Genomic DNA, 24,524 nt, shown 5'->3' with positions numbered 1-24,524 from the left:
TAATTCCTCTGCTGAGGAGTACAGGGACAGGTGTGGGACTGAAGGAACTTCGCATCTTCCAACAGCCAGACTCTCAGAGATGGAGGTAGGAGGCTGGGCTTCTGTGGCTTCTGAGCCCAGGATCCCAGGTTCCCTTTCTGCCCCCATGAAAGGTAACCCAGTCTGGCCCAATCCAGCCAAGAGTCGGCCTGCTAGGACTTCCCCCTCCCCATGTTTTCACCCCTAAGGGGGCTGCCTGCAAATGGAGACCTGGGCTGGGCTCTGAATGACAGAAATGATTAGAATATACAGAGAGAGAGCAGGTCTATAAATAAATATACATTTTATAAGACACGTTTAATTAAAGTGGATTAAAATTAATTTGCTTTAAGAAAATGAGAAGTGTCCTGGAGGATTTCAGAAGAAGGGCAGGAGTCCCTGAATCTAAAGCCTCTGTAGAAGGGCCTGGGAAGAGGGTGAGGGGAGCATCCCACTCCCCGAACGTGGGCGGCATCCTCAGAAGGAGGTGGGTCACATTTACACGGCACTCTACACCACAGGTGGGTTCACTGGGGATGGCAGGTATGTTTAGACCCACTTTCCCGGGGGGATCTAAAGCCCAGAAAGGGCAGTGTTGTGCCCCGAGTTGCACAGCATGCCCATGGCAGGGCTCAGGAGGAAGCTACCCAGCTTTCTGCCAACGCTGAGTATTTCATTCGCCTTCAGCACACCCAAAGTCCCTTACCCTCTGTGCCCCTGGCCTGAGCCGCTGCCCCCCAGGTGCCTTCTGTCGGCAGGGTGGGGCTTCTTACTCAGTGGCAATCTGGCTCCACCGGGAAGGGGAGGGAAGAAGCCCGGGGGGTTGGGGACAGGAGGCAGAAAAGGAGAGGACCCGAAATCAACAAGCATCCCAGAATTTGAAGCAGTTTTTGGAGGAAAATGAGGCACAGGTTCAGCTGTAGCAATTTGCTCCAGGGGAAAATTATGTTCCCATGCTCTATTATACAGAACAGAAGGAACATTTGGTGGGTTGAATACTTGTTAATTTATTTCTGTTTGTTAATGGGCCCGACACACGCGCATGCTCATGGGCACGCATGTGCGCGAATGCGTGCGCACACACACACACACCCGGCGTCAGCAGGAGATGGGGCCAGACTGCCCAAGGTTTCCTACCACCCCCTACCAAGCATCACGTCCAGAGGAAGGCCCTGTATGCAACTGAGGTGAGCCTCTCGTTTCCTCATCGAAAAAATGGACTTGGCAAGGAGATGATGACTCGACGTGTTAGAGCAAAGCCTTTGACCTTGGAAGTAGTGTGACGGGACGTGAGAAGCCGTTTTGAAAGCAGCTACAGACAAGCAGGGGTTCCAATACCGGCAGAGAGAGTGATGCTCCGCTGGGGGGTTCCTTGGCACCTTACACGAAGCAAGTCCAGACACCGACAGTGGTCATGCTTCCCCTGGGCCCGGATCCATCTCGGAAAATGGTGCCCTCACCAAGACTGTCACTCCGGCCAAACGGACAGCCCACCCCAGGGCCAACTCCATGTCTCCCCCTCCCATCCATCTCTCACCGTCCACCACCACCACCCACCCCCCAGGCCATGACCCCAGTGCTCTCCTCCAGACTGGCCCTGGCCTCCCCACTGGGCTCCCTGCTTTCCCTGCCACAGACTCTTATCCATTCTCTCCCCAGGGTGGCCAGATTTGAAAAGCACAAATCAGATCCTGTCACTCTCCTGCTTAGCGCTCTCCTGAGCTCCCCACTGCACTCTGAATAAAACCTGCTCCTCCGTAGGGCCTCTGAGCCCCCCTCTCCTTTACCCACCCCACTTCCCCCCCTCCCTCCTTCCCCAACCACCTGCCAAGCTGTCTTCCTCCTGGTTTCTGAACACACCCAGCTCCTTCCCACCACCCAGCCCTTGCCTAACGGTCCTGCCCACCTGGAATGCCATCTCTTCTCAGACTTGCGATCCCAGCTGCACTGACGCCTCTTCAGGGAGGCCCGCCTGGATGCCTCCTGCTCCAAAGCCACTCAGCCTACCCCAGCCAATTCCCCTCCCAATTCCATCGCAGTATGACGTGACCCACATTATTTGTGGCCTGGCTCACTGTCCCTCCCTCGAGAACTGACACCACCTGAGGGCAAAAGTGTATACCCTTCCAGGAGCTGCTTTCCAGGACTAGAGCAACACTTGGCATCCAGGACAGGGTTTCATACTCCTTTGGGAAGGGAGTGTGGGAGTGAATGGATAGTCAGGTCTAGGCCAGAGCGGCTGGTAAGAAGGGGCCAGGGCGCCCTGTGCCCAGGGTCTCCGGCGCCCCTCCTCTTCAGCTGAGGAGAGGGAGGGGTTGGAGACACGCCCTGCAGAGCAGCACCCGTGATCCAGGACCTTTCCTCCAAACATTAGGAAGCAGTTACAAGGACGGCAAGAGCAGGTGTGCGTCCTGAACCAAGCATTCTACACGACTTCCCCGTCCTCTTTCACCTGTTTCCTCTGCTGCCTCACGGGCTAATACAGGATCCTCTTCCCTAGACTGTTGCGTGGGCGAATGAGACCGTGCTCTCAGAAATGAGAGGCGAGGGTGAGGCTAACAAGAGCCCCCTCTCTCACAGGAGAGGAAGCTGGGAAAGACTGGGGAGTGGCCTCGGTGCCAGAACTCCAACACAGCTCTTCGTGATTCAGACCCCATGCTCCGGTCTCTGTGCGGGCCACACCTGGGCTGGGAGTGGGAAATGGAACCCAGGAGGCCTTTCTCCACCGCCAGCACTTTCGAGGTGGTGTTCAGAGTGTGAGCTGGCTCAGCCTCCCTTCCCCAAGTTCAGCACAAAGTGAGGGGGCAGCAGGGAGAGAGCCGGCTGGGGAGAACAGCGCAGCCCCCAGGCCTTCCCATGCCGGAGGCAAGGGATCTGGGGAGGAAGCACTTACCCAAGCTGAGGGGTAAACTGAGACCAGTCCGTGTAGAGACTCCCAGAGTGATCCGAGGTGGAGGGGCAGGCAAGCCTGAGTCCTGGGAGGTGCAGGAGGCCGGAGAGGAAGGGCAGGACCACCTAGAGGAGGAGGAGGAACTACTATCTGGCAGGTACCGCCCCTTCCCACCTGGCCAAGGGCGCAGAGCTGGGGGAGAAAGCAGGGCTCCAAAGGTCCTGGTGTAGGTGCTCTAAGGACACATCTGGGGCCTGCTCACTTCCACTCAACTGGCTGATGGGAGTGGAAGGTCATCACTGAAAGTCCAGAGGCCTGGAGGCAAGGCTGCCCTGGCAGAGACCCTGCTCGGGACCAGCTAATGAGTGATCGTGGCTGCCCACGGCCAAGGTGCCTTCCGCTTACAGCCGGTGCACATTAAGAATTATTCCTCCTGCGAGCAAACAATTTGTTACAATCTCCATCGCACGCTTTTCCCGGCTGGTCGCCCTCCCATACATCCTGGATTAATCCCGGAAGTCACTCCATTCATTTAGGACATGCCTGAGTGTGCCTCCTCTTTTATTAGGGAAATTTTTCATTGTTTTGAAGCCCTCATAGGTTTTAATTTGGGGCTGAGATTTTAAAGCCTCCCTCAGGGACAGAGACTGGAGTAGGCTTGGGGCTGGAAGGCTCCCTCTGTCCACAGCAGGGGCCACCGGACTCCATCAGGGAGAGGAGCGCGCTCATCTCTTCAGGAAGCCAGGGACGCCAGACCCCAGTGTTGTGTGATACTGGGACATGCCCACAACTCTGAGCCTCCCCAAGAGAGACAAAACCAGGGTGTCCTTTTAACTGAGCTCACTCAGAAAAGTCTGTCATCACCTCTAAAACCTCAGTGTGGGGCCACTGAAAAGGCACGAAGTCTGGAGTTCAGATTTGAAATGTGAACCGGGACGGGTGAGTCACTAGCCTCTCTGAGCCTAGTTTCCAGGGCCCTAGGCCGAGGCTAAGTGCCAGCTCCCTCTCTGGGCTATTGTGTAAGCCCAAGTTCAGAGCAAGTCTGACTCAACCTGGCACATAGTGAGTGCTCAGTAAGGGGGAGCCCCCCAGCTCTCCCATTCTGCCAGAGACCCCTTCTACTTCTCCAGCAATTAGTCTCTTGACCTTGAGAAGCCAAACTGCCTGGTTGCTTCACCCTGGCTCGGCACTGCCCTTGGACTGACCCCCACCTCCAGTCAGAGCTTCCCCACAGGCCCATCGGGGGCAGCTGCCACCAGCCCCCGCCCCCAGGCCTCACCTCAGGCCTTCATCTCTCACCTGAGGCCCTGCAGCCCAGGGAGTCCTGTATGTGCAGGAACCCTAGGCTGAATCCCCACCTTTCCCCACAGGCTCCATGCCAAGCTCCTTGCTGGGATCTAGGCTGCGAGTTTGCTGTCCCCTTATGTGAGGAGAAAGCTGTCCCACTCCCAACTCCCCTACCCCCACCAGGGTTCCAGGACCAGGACCTCTCTGGGCTTTGACCTATACACCCACCTGTCCCCCACCCTCCCACTGCCTGCTTTTAGGAACTCACAACCTACCCTGTGTTTGGTCTCTGCTCACACTATCCCCTACCAGGTGCTCCACCTGCTTCCCAAATCCTCTCAAACATTAAGGTCTGACCTTCCTCCAGGAAGCCCTCCCTGACTTCTCCAGCTCCCATCTCCCTTTCCTGAGGCTCAGAGCCTATCTCCTCAGGCACTCTAACTACACATTGCTACCTAAAAGCAGGGACAGTGACACCTATTCACTTTGTGGCCACCAAGTCCAGGCAGAGCGCACTGGGTTCTCAGGAAGAATGGGCCCATTAAATGATTCGGGGGGAAGGGCACAGAGGAGTCCCACAGATGAAGTACACAAGCGTGAGAAGGGTATTGTTCTGCCTGTTATGCAGAGGTTAAGAGAGATGAAGCACTTGTCCAAGAGGTGGGGCTGGGATGTCCACAGATCCACATTCCACATACATGGCCCCGTCAGCCCTCCACTGCGTACACGCCATCCTCCTCACCTCACTTCCACTGTTCTGCTCCTGGTGCTACCCAGGAGGAAATGGAGGCCCAGAGAGGCGTGTCATGTGCTCAAGAACACACAGGTGGTCAGCGTGCCTGAGGTCTCCCCAGAGGCCCACCCTCTCCCCGGCTGCCAAGCCCCAACCAGAACAGCATACTCTCCCAATTACTGACCCAGCCCCAGGGCTCCAGAGAGCGCCTGCATGGTCGGCTAGCCTTTCTGAGGGGCCCGGCTCTCACAGTGCTGGGTGTGTACACAGACAGCCTCACTGCGGTGGCTTCCAGAAAGTAGGACATTCTGCGGGAGGGGGTGGCCGGTGTGGGCTGAAAACACTTCTGCCACCCTCCACGCTGCCTGGACAGCAAAGCCATCCATGGCAGGTCTCTTCAAATGACCTTGGCAACTCCTAGGCCTAGACCCTCCAGACTAGGGGTAAAGGCCTGACCCGCCCACTGAGGGGAGGGTTTTGGCCAATGTATTTCCCCCCCCTCCCCACCCCACCCAGCTCCTTTCTGCTCAGCGACCTGGAAGGCCTCGGTGGTCAGGGGAAAACAAGCCCCTTTGAGCAAGAACTCCTCTCCACGTCGAGGGGTCCCCTCACTTGACTGAGCCTCTGCTTCCCCATCTGTGAGTAGGATTCAGACAGGAGCTGCCTCTAATATCCGAGGCACTGTCTCTGGCAGGATCTGAGGGTGCTCCCTTCCCAGGACACCTAGCAGATACTCAGCCCCTACCAGGCCAGCTGTGGCCTCCCAGGAAGCCGGCTGGGGGTGCTGCGGGGTGGGGGGGCGGCCACAGGGCAGGTAGACACACCCCACCACGCAGCAACAAAGCCATCCCGGGACATCACCAGGAGAGCCAGGGGCGGGGTAGCAGGGAACCTGCCATCTCACTAGCTCCACCATCTGGCTGCCTCCCCACCCCCCTAACCCCCCCACCCCCGCACTAGGCACTAGGTCCAGGCCGCATCCACCATTCCAGAGGCCCACCCCGCCTCCTCCCCGCCTCCTCCCAGCTCCATGGGGCATGAGGGCAAGAGCGCAGGGTCCCTTGAGGAAGACAGAGAGTTCCTTGCAGAGGGCGCTGGTGCATTCAGCTCAGCCTGGGGCCAGAGGGGCTTAAAGGCTGAGGGGGCTCATGTGGAGACAGTTCCCCCTCTTTGCCCTCCCTGCACCAACCCCCACCCCACAGAGCCACTGTTCCCAAGGCTGGGGTGTCTTCAGCATCCCCCCCCCACCTTCTCACTGGCAGCTCAGGCTCCACCCGCCTCTCCAAACCCAGCTCAAGCCCTTTTCTTACTCAGAAGAGCCTCTTGATTGAAAAGGCCTCCAAGGCATCTCACAAATAAGAATCCTTTAATTGGGAAGTTGTTCACTTCTCAAAGAGGAATTTTAATTTGGCTTCCCCACCATCTTCTCTGCCCGAAACCTGGGGACTAAACACAAAGGCTAACCAAACCAAACACCTCAGCACCCCTTCCACGCCCATAGAGCACCCCAGAGGCAGAGGTAGGAGTGGCAGCGGCCACCCCCCACCCCGCACGGATCCCCAGAACCCTCCATCCATGACTGTCGAAGGTCTCGAGCCTCCCCCTTTGGGTCCACCTGCCCCGCGCTCCTCTCAGCACCCCACACTCAGAACTCGGGGTGAGCAGGCTGGCAGGGCAACCCCCAGGGCCCCAACTGCTGGGTTCCCAGAGCCCAACGCTCCCTGCATAACCACTCGTAACCCCCTCTACCACCCTCCATCACACTGGCCTGTAGCTGGTGACTTAGAATGGTGTTTACTGAGTATTTACTACGGGCCGGACCCTGCTCTAAGCCCTTACGTGCACCAACCTACTTAATCCACACAAGGTGAATACTGTTATTACTCCCGATTTGCCGATGAAAACACTAAGGCCCAGAAAGCTAAAGTGAACAGCCTGAACTCATACCTTTAGCAGGAGGCCTAGTTTGAACTGGATCCCAGGTGGGCTGACTCCAGAGGGGCCCATAACCTTCACCCCCACCCCCGCCCCTGCTCACCCATGGCCTATGAGCTCCTTGAGGGCCTGAATCGTAACCCTCTCATCTCTTTATCCTTGGGAGAGCATAGGGCCTAGCAAAGAGCCACAGCTAATAAAACACCCACAGAGTCAACAAATGAAAAGGAACAAAAGCAAAGCGCCTTCCTATTCATTCTCTCCCTAGCTAGAAGCACGGGGCAGGGGGCGGGCGGAGTGGCGGGGGGTGGGGGGCAACAGGCAGGTAGACTGAGCTCCCCCCCAGAGAAAGCAACTGCCCCAGGTCACCCATCCGGGGGGGCGCAGAGGCCAAGGACTTCTTCCCAGCCTGACTCTGTGTACCTGCCTTCCATCCGGCATGTACAAGGACTGGCTTGTTGGGGGTACACCCTGGGAACTATGTTCCTGGGTCCCTGTTAACACCCCGAGCTGAAGCAAACCTCCTCTAAGGAGTCCTGGTCTCAGTGCTGATGTAGAAATCCCTCTTGGGGATTGGAGCAACCTTGACACTCCCCTTGCTTACCTCATGGCATGTTCACCACCACCAAAGCAGCCTGGGCCATCATGGTCATTCCTACGGAAATCCCAGGCCACCTGCGCGCTGTTATGAGTTGAATTGTGCGCCCCCCCCACCCCCGCTGCCAATGGACATGTTGAACTTCTAAACCTCAGGGTCTCAGAGTGTGAGCTTATCGGGAAACTGGGTTACTGCAGGTGTAATTAATTAGGGTGAGCTCATAGTCGAGGAGGGCACTTAATCTCATATAGCTTTATGCCCTTAGAAGAAAGGGAGATTTGGACAAGACCTAGAAGGAAGATGATATGGCCAGACAGAGGAAAAACAGCCATCTACAATCCACAGATGGGTCCTTCCCGTCCAGTCCTGTCGACACCATGTCTCCTGACTTCCAGCCTCCAGAGCTGGGAGACAGCACATTTCTGCGTAACCCCCCGACGTGTGGTGCTTTGTACACCAGACCCAGCAACGCGACAGCCACACACCATGGTTTTCATGCTGACTCAGGCCTGCAGCAGCCGTGCCGCTCTGGACGGGCCCCGCCTTCCCTAAACCCTGGCTTGTTCCCATCATCCTCACACAGCGCTGGGCACGCAGCAGGGCCCCCATGAGCCTGCAAGAATGGACGGGATCCCAGCATCCACCTCCACTGGGCTGCAATAAGGAGGAAATGAGGAACGGGCCATGCTCTTGAAACACCCTGGTGCTGACTAGGTCAGCAGAGATGCCCAGAGGGCCAAGCGTGTGGCTGCGACCACAGTCTGAACATAGTGGGAGCTGCTCCAGGCAGGCGGGTGTAGTTGGGGGTGAGTCCTCCCTCAGGCCACAGACCTCACCCAAGTCCCCACGCTTTGCCAAGACCCCTTGCCCACCGCAAGTAGGAAAGCAGAGCTCCTGGGTGCCCAACACAGCCCCCGGCCCATTGGAGCCGATGGAGACCCACCCACGGAGGCTTCCAGGAAGCAGGTTCAGTTGAGTCCGCACAAGGAGGAGCTGGGTCCACAGCAGCGCTGCCTCCAGCGCCTGGGCTGGCCTGGAGAGAGCGAGGTCCCCATCCTGGCCAGAGTGGAAGGAGAGGTCAGAGGCCAAGCTCCCAGGGACCTCGGCACTCCCCTCAGCGTGAGTCTGGGCTGGCCTGGCACAGTCCCAGCCAGCTGACCCTCAGAAGTGATGATGGGGCTCGTCAACCATCCAGATTCCTGGGTTCCCCTGATGACTCTGGATCAGAGGTCCTGATGGGCCCCTGACGCAGAGCCAGTCTTGGGCCCCTGGCCCAGAGAGCTCCAGGGCTTGCGCCCGATTCCATTGGCAAGAGCTTGGATAATGGGGCAGGGGACTGAGGCAGGAGATGGGAACAGGGCAAGATAAAGACAAGGTGAGGATAATAACAGCAAATGATGGGGTAGCACCCTACAGAAAATGTACAGCCATTCAAAGGGGCCAAAGTGTACCCACTTTGAGGGGGGGGAGGCGTTCTGGAAGATGTGGGATTTGGCTAGTGGAGAGAAAAGCTTTCCGGAGAGAGGTCATGCAAGGTGAGACGGAGCCTGCTGTGGGTGGGGGTGGGGAACAAGAGTCCCCTGCTGGAAAGAAGAAGGACAGGAAAGGCCCTGAATGCCCAGGAGGAGGAATCTGGAGCTCCACCTGAGACAGCAAGGAGCCCCTGCAGGCATGTTGTGGAGGAGCCTGGCATGAAAGCAGGCCTGCAGTGACCACCAGGTGGGCTCAGGGGTGTCTGGGCTGCTCCAGACTCCCCCGGCTGAGGTTCCCTGGGGGACAGAGTGAGAAGCTTGGGCCCAGCATCAGCACGCTGCTCCCTGCCCACAGCAGCCCTGAAGGATGTTACAAAATGGCGGTGCCAACCGTGAGGCCATCAGGGAGGAGCAGCTGGGAAGGTCGCTGGCGGCATCCCCTCTAGGCTGGCCATTCCAGAGAGCTCGTCCGTCCGCAAGGCTGGAGTAACAGGCACCCCCAAGGGCTGGACCCCCCCCATGGGCTGAGACCTGGTCCAGCCCCAGAAGCTTTAAAACACCCCATTCCTGTCCCCCCCCCTCCCTCCAGCACTCGCCCAGCCCCAGCCCCAGCCCCCGCTGCAGCCTCAGCCTGCCCAGACCCGCCCAGCCCGGAGGATGCCAGGGCATCACCTCCAGGCAGCCCTCTTCCAACTATTGGCTCTTCCAACTATTCCTCAGCTCCGCCCCCCCATCAGTCAGAGGCTGCTCCACCCACCCTGTTCTCCAGCTCTGATCTCCCCTGGCCCGAAGCCCATCCTCAGGCTGTCACAGCCAGCCACACCTCCCCGCTGAGGCCTGGCCTGCCATCTCTCTCTGGATGGAGGCTGGGACCTCCTAACCACCAACCAGCCTCTACTCTCCCCCCTCCACCCCCATAGCCTTGTCCCCATGAGCCAGTGAGCCGTAGGCCCTGAGCCACAATCACCTCCATCCATCCTAACTCGAGGCCCTGCACAGCCCTATTTCTTGGCCCCTCTTCCCCACCAGCTGCTCCCAGCTCAAGGCTTGTCCCCTGCCCTCGGGTCTCTCTGCTGCAAGGGCACCTCACCTGAAATGCCTTTTCCTGACCAGCCTGCAGAGAATGGCTTCCCCTGACCGTCCACTCCCTTTTCCCGCCTTATTTTTCTCCATGGCACTTATTACTCCCTAAGCTTATACGATGAATTTACTTAATCTGGTTTTTGTTTTTTGTGTTTTTTTTCCTGTCTAGTCTGGAGTACTGAGGATGGGCCCAGAGCTCAGAAAAGCCTCCTGAAAGTGACACCACACGCCCAGTCTCCATCCCTGGCTCTCCACTTCCCGCCAAGGGGATGAAGGAAGACTCTGATTCGGGAGTTGGTAAATGCCCAGAGCCTCTGTGCATCCTTGCCCCAAGGTGGAGACACCAGCAGGGCTCGCCAGACAGGGAGGCTTGATTTTAATGTCCCAGAGCCCACCAGTGAGCGAGAAGTCAAGGGCTGCAGCCCTGGGCCCCTAAGCCTTGCCTGTCCTTTCCCCGCCCTGCCATCCTGCCCCCTCCCCTCCAACCACAGGAGCACCAGCAGACTGGGCAGGGGAGCTGGCACAGGAGGCAAGGAGGGAGTAAGGCAAACCCTGGCTTCCTCCAGCTGTTCAGAGCTTTGCTGGGTCAGGTCTCAGCACCCCCTCCCCAGCACCCCTCAGAGGCCCCCTGGGACCATCCCTGCACCCTCCTAGGTAAGGCACCTCCCTAACCCTCCAAAGCTCCCTGCTTCTACACCTTTGCTCCGCCTGGGCCTTCCCCCTCCCCCAAACCATCAGAACCCCACATACGTCTTCCCGCTCGAGCAGGTCCTATTGGTAATGACACACGGTTGGAAGCCATCAAAATATGTAACAGAGAATTGTCACCCATGCTGCTGTACACACAGGCTGGAACATTATGCTGCCATTAAAAATCGCATTACAGAAGAGTACTTCATGATGGGAAAACTATCTTGGTATAGTATGAAGAACAAAAGGCAGGTTAGAACACAGTAAGTACAGTCTGATCCCAATTATGTCATAAATACATATTTGGTAAAAGACTGACAGGCAAAACACCCAAATGCTCGTGTTTTCTATAGAGAATGTGTGCTGTTTTGTTTTTTTTTTTTTTTAATAATCAGAAACATAGAGCATTTTAAAAGAATCCGTTAGCCTTCATGGTTCAGCCCAGGCATCCATTCCAGCCCCAGTGAGGGAGCAGCCTATGCCCAGCATTAGTTCCCTAGTCTATCTCTGTCTGCTGAGCTTCCTGCTGCCTGGGGCTGTCCCCCTGGGCAGTGGGGAGGACACTGTGGCCCCTGACAAGGCTGGGGGCAGGGCCCAGCCTCCCTGCCTCCCTGATGCCCCTGCACACAGCCCTCCCATCGCCCTTGGCGGCCTTGAAAATAACCCTGAACACATCCCCTCTCCCTGTCTCCCAGCAGCAATTACAGGTTAAACCAGAGGGGCTAATTAGCGCTCGATCCATCCAGAACTGACTGATTAGCAGGAATATTTCGATAGAGAAAACTGGACTTCAAAGTGAGGCTTAGAGTTCGGAAGGAAATCCAGCCTTCGGCTCCCTGCCACACCCACCAGCTTCCTGGGTGGGAGGTGGGCGTTGGCTAAACCTCGGCCACACCTTCCAGTCACCTAATCCTTCAGGAAAAGAGGTTCAAGGCCCATGGCCCTGCTGAGCCTCTGGGTTTTCTCCCTCTGAAAATAGGGATAACATTCCAGTCTACCCTGCTGCCCCCAGCCTTCCCCTAGCATTCCTTCTCTTTAGTAAAATCTCTCTGCAGCCTTCTGGTGGATCCCAGAAGCCTGTCAAGAACAGCAGATTGGCCCAGATAAAGAGTAGAAGTCACTTGTCCAAGGTCATAAGCAAGCCAGGAGTCAAGTCAGGCAGCACCCCAGGTCCCCTTCCTTCCCCATCTACCATTTCTTCAGGACTCGCCTCACATGGGATGCACTGGGAAGGTCTTGTCACCTTCCACATTCTGAATATCCTGCTCCTCGTGATTCGGTCCAAGCCAGCCACTCTGCTCACGCAGAGCCAAGGTCACCTGGCTGCCAGTACTTGTCACATGCACACACCTGAGCCTGAGCCTCCTCCTGCCCTGAAGGCATCTGGATCTGTGCACTGACTCTGGCTGAGAGCTCCGGTAAACTCCACAGGCTACGGTCTGTGCCAGTGTCACTTGACAGTTTCTTGAGCCCTGACCTGCTCAATCCACACGTTCTCACTCCCTCCTGAAGTCACGCACACATCTGGTCAACAATATGACCGAACCAAGGCCAGATCCCCTCGGCTCGCTATTGGTGACATCCCACACCACATGCGGACCTGTCAGCCAGCGTGTCCATGAAACCATGTTTTCAGAACACCCCAGGCTTGGGATCTCAAGGGCCAACAGAAGGGGGCACTGCCACATCAAACTGCCCGGACTTGGCTTCACATAGGGCGGGAGAGAGGGGGGCACCCCCAGAAAGACTGCTCTTCTGTGGCTTCCCTGCAGCCTCTCCCTTGGGGACCCCACATCTTCCTCCATAGCTGCTGCCACCCCCACTCTGCCCTGAGCCCCACAGTGGCCTCTTACCTCAGGTCAGGCGGGCGTTTGGGAAATGCAAGTAGGCTGGGGTCAGCCTGGGATTGACTCAGTCGCCCTCTTTGCCTGTAGGCAGCGGAGCCTCACGGCCTGTGGGCACAGGAGGCTGTGGGAGAAAGAGGAGATGATCTGTCAGCCAGAGCCAGGCCACAGGGGGCGCAATTCTAGGGAGTGGGGCGGGGGGGATGGGGCCCAGGCACACAAATAGGTCTGACTGCACCTGGATGGGCAATAAACACACATCACACACTCTCTCTCTCTCTCTCTCTCTCACATGCCACCAGCTGGGGCAGGTGAGGCCCTTGGGAAGGGTGGGGTTTCTGGCCTCAAGTTGGGGGTGGGGTTCTGAATACGATTCCCCACCCACTGGCTCTATGACCTTGGGACAATCAGATCTCTGAGCCTCACTTCCCTTCTCTGTAAAATGAGGATACCGGTGTTCTTGCCTGGTTCTTGCCATTCCCTCAGGCCTGAGTCCTCCAAGCCAGCCCTAGCCAGGCAGGGGTGCCCCTGGTGGCTGCCCAAGCTGGCTCCAGGTAGACTGGCATAAGCCAGCCAGGCCCAAGCCAACCCAGGCAGCCCTGCTCCTGGCAGGCCTCCAGACCACCTGGCTGGCGGCCCCGAGCCCAGTTCCCCCTGAGCCTGGCAGGGCAAGCCATTTCCAGGGCGCCACCCCAAGCCCCCAGCTGCCATGTTCCAAGATAATGAATGGGCCTCCGGCTTCCTTCTCCCCAAACCTTCCTGAAGCTCCCACTCTCCTCAGCAGCATCACAAGGAGTTGCTATGGCAATGGGACCACAGGCAGAGCATGACAATGATTTGGGGCAGGGAGACGCAGTGGGAGCCAGGAGCTCCCCTGGACCCGGGCTGGCTTGTGTGCAGAGTTCCACAAGGGACAAGAGATCCCGGCTGCCGGCCTCACAGCCAAGGAGGGGAAGGAGACCACCACAGAGCGGGGGGGCTTCCCCCCTGCCCTCCAGGCTCCCTGCCCATTCAGGGGAGCCCAGGGAGCTGCAGGAACCAGAGGCCTGTGTGTTCAACAGGACTGCGACGTGCCCTGGGGACATGAGAACTCCACAGAAAGCCCCACTCCAGGGTGCTGCCAAAGGGGGTTCAGTTCTGTGGAGTGGCGCCCGGCAGGTGCTGAGCAAACACCACCATCGAAGAGGACGGTCCCGGGATGAGGGGGCGCAGGGGACGGGGAGAGAGACTGAGAGACATAGGCCTGTGCCTGCTCTGGTCAACACAGTCTCAGGACCACAGAGCTTGAGGGACCCACGCCCACCGAGCCGATGTGCAGACTGAGGGTCAGGGTCACCCAGCCTGTCAGCAGGAAAGTCAAGCTCAGAACCCATGTCTCTTCTTCCCCAGACCTGACCCTTTACCCAACTCCCCCAGCTTCCCATCCATGAATCCCTCCATCTATCCGTCCATTCATTCATTCACTCATTCATTCATTCTAGTCTTGGTAAGGGCCTATATTGTGTTGGTGATTGGGATAAAGAGACGTAAAGGACACCGCTGCTACCTGCCAGGACCTGAGAGAGGAGACAGGCCATCATGGACAGAAGGAAGGTGCTGGGACAGAAGTCTAGAGGGACGCGGGGGAGCCCAGGGAAGGTCCCCTCAGAGACCTCAGTGCCCCACTTCTGAGCCATGCTTCAAAAAGACTCCGGGTCTCCCTGACTCGTCTCCCAGCTGCTCCTTCAGCCCAGAGCCTCCTGACGGCCCCATACAGAGATCTCCAGGGCAAGGCAACACTGAGCCCACCTGAGGTCCCCAACACCCAGAGGTGTTCCCCATGAGCACCCCCAGTCCCTTGGAATAAGGACTCATGAGGATAGAGCCTTGCTACACAGAAGGAGATCCCAGAATACCATGCCTGCCTTCCCCCTCTGCCTCCCCCAGGCTCAGCAGCTTCCTACCTTGTTCCTGCCTTCTCTGGCACTTCCCTCGAGCCAGGCCTTTGCACTGGGCCTGGGGCCCTGCCCTGAGCAGAGGACAAGTGAGCCCTAGCCATCGGTCACTGCCTTTGTGGAACTAAGTCCCAGTTTCTCTGTCAGCAACAGGAAAGTTCCCTCCCGTGGTGTTTGGTTTTTTGGTGGGAGAGGCTCGTACTGAAAGAGCAGGAGGGAACACCTTCCAGAGCTGTATCCTAGACGGGCCACGCCTCTCAGCAGCTGGTACAGACCCCCAGGACCTATTCTAGCCAAGTGGAAACCGAGATCCCAAGAGGTGAACCCAGGTCACGCAGCGCTGAGAAGGCAAGATGGGGAATGACGAGTGAGGACAAAGAGGCTGGGTCTGGGACCTTGGAAGTGACAAAAAGAACTATCTAAGAAGGCTCCCCAGGGGAAGGGAGACTTAGTTTGGCTCAGAGATTGCCCTAAGGCTCCCAGCAGGAAAAGAGTGTCTCTGAAACAAAACAAAACAAAAAAACTGGCCCACAGCCTGCCCCATCAGCCCACAAGACTTGGGGCTAGGTGGGCTGGGCGCGTTCACGGCCAAACCCGCCAGCCTCGCAACCCACTGAGGACTGCCACAACTGCCATCACCTGTCCCTAATTACTGCTGTCCTACAGGAAACCAGCTAGGGGTAGAAAAACAGCAGAGACATAGAAAGGAGGGGGCAAGCACATGAGAGACAGAGGTCCAAAGAGATACAGAGTGACCACGACTGCAAAGCCAGACAGACAGAGGGAAAGGCAGTGACAGAAAAGAAAGGACAGACACACCATCCCTCCCTCCCCCAGAGCCAGGGCTGCAGCTGGCAGGAGAAGCCTGCAAACCGGAGCTTTGCAAAGATTTTTCAGCAATAAAATTCTTATTTGAAATGAAATCTTGTGCAGTGGGGGAAGGCTTTCTATGCCAGACATTAAATCCAGAAGCCATAAAGTGAAAATTTGATAAATCCAAGTATATAAACACGTAAAACATCTGTGCGGCAAGAGACACTATAAGCAAGTTAAAAGGCAAGTGAGACACCGGAAGGAAACATCACTAATATACAAAGAGCCGCTACAAATCAATAAGAAAAAAGACAAAAGAAGAGAAAATTGGCAGTGAATTAGAAATCCACAAAGGAAGAGCTCAATTGGCCAATAAATGTATGAAAAGATGTTCTATCTCACTAGCAATCAGGGAAATGCAAATGAAAATGACATGATACCATTTTTTGCCCATCAGATTGGGAAAAATTAAAATGATTGATAACAACCAGTGCTGGCAAGGATGTAGGGAAATGAGCACTCATAGGCCATTGGAGGGAGGGGGAATTGGCTCAACCTTTGGAAGGGTAATTTGGCAATATCAGAAAACGCTTTAAACCCACACACCCTATAAACCAGTAATCCCACTTCTAGGAGCTTCTCCTATAGAAACCATAGCAGAGACACTCACCTATATATATTCAAGGATGCTCACAGAGCATCACTGGTAAGAGTAAATAAGAAATTAGAAATTACCTCGGTACTTATCAATAAAGGAATGTTCATATAAAATCCAGCACATCTCTACTCTGGCATAGTCTGCAGCCATTTGACAGAAAGAGGCATATCTATGTATAACAATATGAAAAAAACCAAGCTGTACCATGCTATTTCAGAATAAGCCTATTTTTATAAATAGCAATTTGTTGGTATATGGCCCAAAAGGCTGGAGGACAATACCCAGATGTTACAGCGAACACCTCTTAGGAGGGGACGAAGAAGCTGCCACGGGCTCTTATCCACAAACGCACTGTTGGATTTTCTTTTGTAATCAGAAAAACAAAATCAATAAAGAGTTAATGGGTTTTTCCTTTAAGTCCTGCCCGAACCTTCATATAAAATGCAGATATAAGCAGCCGTGCTGTGATGGGAAGGGAAGGGGCCTACCCAGCTCCTCCCCAGCCTCCAGAGCCCCCAGGCACCTTCCCAGACACCCGGGCTCTGAACAAGTTTGAGAACCTATGCTGGAGAAGGTGCAGCCTGTATGCCTGCACCCCGAAACCAAGGCCGACAGGCCAGAAGGTTACCCAAGGTCACACAGATGATCCAGACCGTCTGGGGCTAACTAAGGCCAGGGCCTCTGGCCCCTGAGCAGGGCCCTGGTTCTCCACAGCTAGCATGGGCGGCTTCCCGAGGTGTCCAGAAAACCCTGGGATATCACGTTCTTGGGAAACTCTAGGCTGCGGCTCAGGGGGAGTCCAGGGGGCGGGGTAACCTGAAAGAGTCTTGACATAAAACTCGAGGGGAGGAGTCTTTGAGGCTCAGCTCTGGAATTTTACAGGGTTCTCTGTATAAAGAGAGGGGATGGGTGAGCCCATGGGCCCACCAGGCAACGGGGCCCGGTGTGTGCAGGTGTGCAATGCTCACAGAGGGGAGCCCACGAGGTCTGTGGGGAGGCACTGTGTAGGGTATGTGTGTGCTCACGTCTGCAGTTAGAGTCAGTGGGACCGCACGCACGCGTGTGTGAGCATGTGTGCATATGTCAGCACAGGCAGCCAGCAGACCTGCGGACAGGCCAGGAGCAGATGGCAGACAGCAGAGCCCCATCCCCAGCTGGCCCTCAGCCTCATGCCTGACCCAGTGCCTCCCAAGGCTCCCCTCCCCTCCGCAGACTGGGCCGTCTGCCACCAAGACAGAAACAGGCCTGGAAAACTCTGTGCTTGTCGCTTCCTTTGCAGGGATGCTGCCCCTCCCTGGCAAGTCCCGGTATCCTCCAAGAGGCCTCTCCCAAAAGGCTACGGTGGGAACACCTCTGTCCTGTCCTGACGCCCCAAGCAGTGAGTGCTGACGGGCCATGATTTCCAGGGCCAGGGGTGGGTCCTGCTCTCCTCGGCGCCCAGAGCCCAGCGCAGGCCTGGCACTGACAAGGCATCAAGGACTCATGTCTGTGGGAAGAACGAGTGGGTGATCCTAACGCTCGACCCCAGCTGGGCACAGAGTGGCGTCTTCACAGGGTCAGAGCAGAAAGAACACGGCCTGGGGACTGGTGACATTCTCTAGGTCACATGGGGAATGATGAAAGCAGGAGTTTCTAACTGGGGTCCCCAGGGAGAGAGGACTTGGGAGTCTGTGAGCCTTGAAACTGCACCAAACTAGATGAGAATTTACGCATGCTGTAGGGAGAGGGGGCGCAAACCTCCCTCAGGTAGAGGGCAGGGCTGCCTGGGGAGGGAATGAGCTCCTTATCAGCAAGGGGTGCAGGCACAGACTGGACCAGGCAAGGTGAATGGCAACCCTGAGTCTCCTTCTTGGACTCTCTGGGCCTTGGCTCCCCCCGTCTTACACCGCAGGGCTACCACACAGCGTCCTTGTGAGTCCACTCTGAGTGTGAAAGGAAGTGCCAAGGTCATGCAGGGGTGAGGCTCCAGACTACAGAGCTGAGTGTTCAGTCCTCCCACTTGGTTGTGGCCTGAGTCCCTCATCCCTCCTTGGGTATGGGACAGACAGGCTTCCCTAACGGCCCCTGCAGAGCCCAGGTCCTTCTTGGGTGCCCCCATCACTATGTCCTGCAAGACGGTGAGCCCAAAGAGGACAGGAGCAAGAGGTTTCATTATGAGTCTGGCCTGGGGCCGAAGAGCCCAGAGACCAGACAGAAGCACTGAGCCGGGGTGGCAGCCAGGCCAAGGGCCCACGAGCTCTCGGGGGCCCCCAAACTCACTTTGACCCCCACGGGGCCTCTCTCAGACTGGCCTGGGGAAACTGAGGCACAGAGAGAGCCCACTGCCCAGGTCCCACAGGGAGTTGGTGGCAGATCTGGGCCAGGATACCGGGCTTTCTGCCCCTAGCTGAGCTCACTCTGGGCATAACTGCACCTTGGCCCCCTCAGGGAACTCAACTCGCCTCAGCACCACCATAATCCTGCCAGAGAGAGGCACCAGGGCTCCAATCAACTGATTCAAACGCAGGCCTAAAGCATGTCCCAGATCTGGCCACTCTGAGCCTCAGTTTCCTCCTCTCTAAAACAAGGCACAAAAGCCCACCTCCTGCTCCTGTTGTGAGGGTCATACCAGCGTGGACGTATAGTTTGCTTAGAGTGGAACAGGGGCCCTTCTTAACCACCCCTAACTGGGCCTCAGTTTCCCTAGCTCTAAGCTAGCAGTTTGCCCCAAGTTATTCCCCAGGTCCCCAGAGCCTCACACCTGTGTGAGCAGGGAGACCAGGGCCTGCCCTCGGGAGCTCCCTGCTGGTGGGCAGATGACAGCTCTGGCTGGCCATCACAGGACTCCCACACCCTGCCTTTACGCTGCTCATCTCTAGCCCTCCTGACTGGATCACACCCAGCCCCCTCCACTCCTCAGCTGCCTGTCCCCTTCAGGCACCAGGTTTGCACCCCCGTTCCAGGGGCCACACGAGGCTCAAAAATGGAAAGCCCAGTGGAAGCCAGGCAGTGATCAAGGAAGGCTTCCTGGAGGAGACAGGATGAAGTGGGTTAAGTTCACAAGGGGCCCTGAATACCCAGATGAGGAATTCAGACCCCGAGGAGCCTCTGGCAGTTCCACAGATACCTCCCCTACCTGAGTCCATGCATTGATGCCTGACCCAGCCCAGGCCAGCCTCGGGGCTGTGTCTCCAGCCCAGGTCTAAAGGGGAGAGGGGGAGAGGGGACTGGGCGCGAGGCTTCCCCTGCCGCTCGTCTGTAGCTGTGGACTGTGACTCCATCCCAGAGAAATCGGTCCTGGCTGGTGAGGCCCCGTAGCCGCTGGGGCCTCACTGCAAACAGCGCAGCTGCCGGAGAGCACCGTCTGGCCAGGGAGGGCTCCCCGACAGATTAAGAGCAATGCCGGCCCGGACTCATTCATATTCCGGTCGGGCTGCCGGCTTCAATATGGCTGAGAGACGCGAGGGCAGAGGCGGCCCTCCGAGAATGCCCGGCGATGATTCCTCTCCGATTCCAATTTATTTTCTATCATTAATGCTTTTGAAAAGCCCCACACGCTCTGCAAACAGGGAAGGAGCACAGGGCTCTGGAGGGGAGGGGAGAAGAGGAGGACCCGGGGCAGAGGAGAGCACCGCAGAGGGGGTGGGGGCAGCCAGCTAGGGCCCCGAGACCTGGGTTCAAAACCCCAGGCCCTCTCCACCTGCCTATACAACCCTGCGACAAACCTGGGTGATCCCTGGCAGTGGGAAATGGCCACCTGCTCCGCCACCTCAGGGGATGGTTTCTAAGGTCACCTGAGGGGTCAGAGGTCAGCGGGCTCCGTACACCCTAAAGGGTCTTGAGGAACCCAAAGCCAGGCAAACCTGACTGACTCGGGCAACAGAGGACTATGAGCTGGACTCCTACCCTGGGGGCTCCTCACCCCAGGGCCCAGGGAAGGCCTGGGGCACCTCTTGTCACAGCACAAGCCTCTAGAGGAGAGAAGCACCAGGAATTTGGATCCTGTCTTGTTCCTGCCAACTCACCAGGACCAGCCTCACAGTGGGCAGCCCCTCCTCTCCGACCCCTGCTGTGAAGCCAAAGGGATCTCCCCAACATGTCCTCAGTTCCAAACCCTTCCAGGGCTCCCCCTCACCCTTGGGATCATGTCCAAACTCCCCACCTCCATGGAAAGCTCTTCCAGGCAACTCGGGGCCCAGCCGGATAGCCTCCCCTCCTCCGCTGCCAGACCCCACCCTAGGCTCTGGTGCTCACCACCCCTCATCTCTGCACACGCTTTTCCAGTCTGGAATTCCCTGCTCTGTTGGCCTCTGTTCACACTCCTTCCCCCTCCTCACAATGCAGCCCAGGCCCTCCCCTGGGCTTTTCCTTTTCCTGATTGCCCTGCCCTGCCCTGCACTGGGATCCTAAGTAGCCAGCAGCCCCCTGCGTGAGGTCTCAGAAACGCAGCAGTAGGTTTATCTGGAGGATCCTCGCCCATCAGTGAGCTCCTGTGGCCAGTGGCTGCCTCTGACCCATCCGGGGGCACCCCCGGGGCTTGGCAAAGCGCCTAGCTCACAGTGGGGCCGCTGATCCAGTCCCCTGATCTTAACTGAGCTTGTACTCTGCGTCACACTCTGTGCTGGGTGCTGGGGATGCGGCAGCAAAGACAGAGCCAGTCCTGGCCCTCGAGCTGCTTCCCCGGGGTGTGCTCCAGGATGTCTGCTGAATGAATGAACGGACATAGGACCACCTTCTAAATGGGGAAACTGAGGACCGAAAAGGCAAAAGGCCCTCTCCAAGCGTGCTTCTGCTTCCCCGCCCACATCTCTCTCTACTCCGTTTCTCTCCCAGAATCTTCTTAGCAGCCATGAGGAGGAACTCAAAACGATAGGTTAGAAAAAAAAAAAAAAAGGAAGAAGAAAATGTGGTGGATTTTTCCCCCTTTCTCCATAATGTAAAGAAAATTGCTTTTGCCAACTATCGCAGCTTAAAAGCAATTAGAGTTTTTGGAGGGGACTCTGGGCACAGGCAGAAGCGACAGAGTGAGCGCCCAGCACAAAATTTTTCCAGCATTCGTTTGTATCAAGCAAAAGGAAAAAAAGGTGTTAAAAGCAGCAATTTCCGCAGCAGAGATGGTGGAGATAAAATATTTACAGCCTCCAAGGGAGGGGCTTGGGAGGGGCAAGGGACCCCCGCTCCCCACTCTCACTCCAAGCTCTGGGAGGCCCGGAAAGGGAGCGCAAAGAACAGAGACAGGCGAAGATGAGCCACACCCTCGGCCTATACTGATATGGGCTCAGAACAAGGAGGGGAGAAGCCTCCAGATGCCCTCTGTTCTCTCACCTCTTCACCCATGGCCCATGGCCACTAACCAGCCCAGACACCAGAGAGCCATCCCTCCAACCTTCAGACCTGGCTCCGCTCAAATCCAGAGAACATCCACGGCTCCAGGCCGGCACTGGAGGCCTGCACAGCCCGGTCCCCCCTCCGCTCTCATCTCCAGATGCTGTCAGCATGGCACACTGCCCTGTTTCTGTCCCACCTCCAGGCCTTTGTCTGATCAGGAACCATAGGAATGTGCACCACTCCCCTGAAGGGGAGTTAAAGCAGGTTTGAGGATACAGACCCAGAGCCAAGGACATACAGCCCTAGACCCCAGCAGGCCTCTCCTCTCCACCTTTCACCTGACCCTTGGTCCCCTCTCCAAATACAGAGCAGCCACCAGAGGTCCTTCCCAAAACTTAACAGCCCTCCTCCCAGCAGCAGCACAGACCCCGGCTCATACCTAGTTTCAAATACCAGCTCCCCCACTCACTCGCTGTGTGATCTTTGCAATTCTCTCAGCCTCTCTGAGCCTCAGCTCCCTTATCATTAAACAGGAATAGTGATAGTCCATCTCTCAAGGAATTGTTCTTAGATTAAGTGAGGTAGTGTATGTAAATCCCCTAGTCCTGTGACCAACAGTTGGTGTTCAACAAACTCAGCCTGGCCCTACTCCACACTCAGTGTTCAAACGTGCCTCCCCAGGCCTCTGGGTGGCCCACGTATATGCACACGGGCTCCCCCACCGCCTTGCAGTCACCTCATAAATGCACAGAAGGCCCCCACCAGCTAGGAGCAAAGAGGGCGGGGGGCTCTGAAGGGCTCTCCACACACCCAGAAGCCCAACCCTTCAGCACAGCGCTGTGGAGCCTCTCACTCACTTTGGCTGGGAAGGATCCCTCCTGAGAACTGCAGTAAGCCTCAACCAGAACCCTTAGCTTCTAGCATGCCTGGTGGAAGCTCAGCCTCCCCTCCAGCCGGTGGCTGCAGCCCTCAGCTGCCCCCCAGGCCCCACTGGCCAAAGGCAAACACCAAGGCCCAGGGAACAGCAGTGAAAGGTGTAGCCGAGAGTAGAAGCCAGGTCCAGAAGTCAGAGTGGTCCAGCAAAGCCAGGGTGTTCTAGCCTCAAATCCCAGGTTCCTCATTGACCAGCTGCGAGACTCTCTAAGCCTCAGTGACCTCGTCTGTAAAACAGAGCCCATGATCTCCACCATGCAGGGCAGTTGTGTGCATTAATAAAGGTACTGTTCTGTGCCCTGCCTCAGTTCCAGCAGGAACTGTCCCACTGCCCCCTGGACTCCAGGCACTGTGCTCACCCTATCCCTCCAGCACTGGGAGAGCGGAGGAAAAGGATGGGGGAAGGGGCAACAAGGACCTTCCCTCTTTCCTCTGACCTTTCCCATCCCCCTTTCCACCCACAATAGAGAGGCTGAAACCCATACCCTGTCCCCCCTGCCTCACTCTTGGGACAGAAGGAGCCCATTACCTGCCTCATTGTAGCAGGAGGAGTGGTGATGTCATCCAGATCAGACAGGCCCCATCCAGCCTCTCGTGCAAGCTTGGGTTGTTTTCTTCTCCTTCCCCAACTGCCAAGAATACACAGGCTTGATGCAGAGTTTGGCAGCACCATAGGACCACAGACCAGGGATCAGAGAGTGCTTTGATATCTCTGTCTCTTGCTCTCCCTTTGGTTACCTCTCTCCCAGGGGCCTCTCCTGCCCCACTTCCTGTCCTCGAGAAATAAGCCTGGCACTATTCAGGGCTCTCCTCATTGCAGAGACAAAGATGGGAGAACAGCAGGCAACTCCCAGCCCTGGATGGCTGGACCTCAGGACACCCCATTAAAGCCTTCTTCCCGACTTGCACGCCCATTCTCCTCCCTGATAAGTAACTAGGAGAGCGTGACAGTGCGTGCATGTGTGTGTGCATGCACATACACACACACGCGCGCGCACGTGCGCAGAGGGAGGTAGGCCCTAATAGGGGAACCTGGGCCCACCCCAGGGATGACTGACAGCCCTTTCCCAGCTGGGCCTGCCTTCTCCCCTTTGCACACTGGGGAGCACTAGTGTGTCTAAACTACAAGCCCAGCTGGCCCAGAAGCAGGGGTTCCTGAGACTGAGAAGCCAGATATCAGACTATTGCCAAGGCTTTACAATGCTCTTCACTGTGAGCCCTAAGACAAGGATAACCATGCCCTGTGCCTCAGTTTCCCTTCCTGAAACCCGTAACAAAAATGAGATCATCTCTGGGGCTGCCTTCTAGTTCCAACTTTCTCCAATTCCATACCTGGGACCTCGGTGACCCTGGCAAAATCAAGAGATACTAAGTCATTAACAGCTGAATAAGGAGTCCCAAGCACGTGTGGGTGCTGGGGGGCAGGATCCCCTGACCTTAGGGAGACAAGAAAGCCCAGGGAGGCCCGCACCTGCCCTGAGCTGGCAGAAGACACCAGTCCTATAAGAGTCTCCCCAGGAAAAAACTGGGCTCAGACAGGAGAGCAGGAGAGAGAAGGACAGCTCCTCAGTATGGCTAGAAGCATCCAGGGCTCTCCCCCGTTCCAGCACACAGTCACGCCAGAAGCTCACCCCTCTGGTGCCTCACTTCCATCTGTTCTGAAGGTATAGTCTTCAGCACAGCCCAGATCTCAGGCTCGGCCCCAAGCCCCTGATACGCAGATCCCCCCGCCCCCAATGAGAGCCCAGACTGGGATCCTAAACCCTCTTATCAGGCAAGCCCTCCCCTTGCCTTCCCCACTGTTCCCCCCAAGCTGGATAGTGGGGGGCAGCCCTGTTTCTTGTGCCAGCAGAAACTCCCCTCACTTGTATGGCCAGAGCCTGATAACATTCTCCTAAATTAAACAATAAACAAGACGTTGTTTTAGGTTTCCCTGACGCTGCAGTTCCTGATTAATCCCGCAGCAAACAAAAGGAAGAGAGCAGATTAACCTAAAAGACAGTCACTTCCTGTTTGCAGGCAGAACCCCCAGCCTGAGCCAGAGGAACCCCATCCCCCAAAGATGGAGATCCTGCTGCAGCCACCTGCCCAGCTCTGGACCACCAACGCCCTCGCCCTCCCCCTCCCCCTGGCGACGCTGCCAGTCCCAGGCTGTCACACCTGTGGCCACCTCCTAGGTCCCGCCTCTCTTGTCCCTTACCCATCTTTGCTCTGCGACCTTGGACATGTCAGGCCACCTCTCAGGGTTCAGTCCCTCATCTGACAGCATCCTCATCTCTCAAGGATAAAACAGAAAGGAATATATGACCACTTGAGGTTAAACAGAAAT

The sequence above is a fragment of the Neovison vison genome, chromosome 13, assembly GCF_020171115.1.
Source record: "Neovison vison isolate M4711 chromosome 13, ASM_NN_V1, whole genome shotgun sequence".
Taxonomy (NCBI): Eukaryota; Metazoa; Chordata; class Mammalia; order Carnivora; family Mustelidae; genus Neogale; species Neogale vison.
Note: the sequence above shows the minus strand (reverse complement) of the source record.